Source organism: Psammomys obesus, unplaced genomic scaffold, assembly GCF_907164565.1.
Source record: "Psammomys obesus unplaced genomic scaffold, mPsaObe1.curated_primary_1811, whole genome shotgun sequence".
NCBI lineage: Eukaryota > Metazoa > Chordata > Mammalia > Rodentia > Muridae > Psammomys > Psammomys obesus.
The window spans coordinates 941,287-942,490 of NW_026585686.1; positions in this window are offsets into that span (position 1 = coordinate 941,287).

Consider the following 1,204-nt stretch of genomic DNA (forward strand, 5'->3'; position numbering starts at 1 on the left):
TTACTTTACTTAACTTCTTCTGATCTCCTCACTTGGAGAAGGCAAGCAATACTATCCACATTTTCCTGAAGCCTGTGAGATCTGCCCATGAAGACCAGACCTGGATAGAGCCTAGGTCTAGTTCTTGACACTCTGCCTGATTGTGTTCTTCTGTGGTGTCATCTCCCTAATACTGGACAGAAGAGGGCTCAGCTGTGTCTCACCCTTGGGAATTTGAAGGTAGGTTTTTATTTTAAAGAGAAATTCTCATTGTGGTCTTCTTTTCTGTGGTAAACTTCTGAAGGTAGAACTCAATTTACAGGCTGACTTTTGTAAGTTAGAGTCTGTAGAGTTGGTAACGGGTACATGAACATATATTTTGAGCATTAGCCAAACCAGGAACAGTACTTTTACTACTTTGGGTTCAAATTTTCTTTCTCTTAAAGTAAGATAAAATAATTTTCTGATGTCAGGACCTGAAAAACCACATTGTCTTAAAACATTATAACATAATACTTCATATTACCATGTGGTTTTCAGTCCTCCATGGAATTTTAATCTTTTTTTATGTATTTAGCAGATTCAGGGTTCTAACTTTGGGGAGAGGGAAATCACAGAATCTTAGGATTGGATTGAATGGAGAAATGGCTCTGCATCTTTTTATTAATGTCCTTGTGTGAGAAGTGACTGATTTCTGGTGTGGGCCCTTTATTCTTCAGCAACATGGCAAAGACCGATCCAGAAAAGCTTCAGACAGACAGGACCCCTGGGACCTGGCAAGTATTACATGTTCCATGTACTGTAAGAAAGTCAAATAAGAACCTCTTAGGGAAAGATGTCCAGATCTAAGGTTACCCCATGCTAGAATAACACTTAATAATCAAAACTGTTCATTTCTATACCTTTTTTTTTTCCCCAAGCCAAAGAAAAATATAAATTTTGTCATTAGTGTTCACATGGAAAAACTGACTGGAGATTTTTCTAAAACAACATAGTCAGTGGTTGTTTGAAGATAATGTTTATGAAGCAAGTTCAGAACTGGAAGTACCACATTTATCTGTTTTAGGAAGCGTGCTCTCCCCATGCATGAGTCCTCCTCTTTTTGCTCAGCCCCAAGAGACAGTAACATGTCTCTTCATTGAATACAGATTGAATTTCTGAGTATTACAGCCCCTCTCTTCTTTCTTTCTTTCTTTCTTTCTTTCTTTCTTTCTTTCTTTCTTTC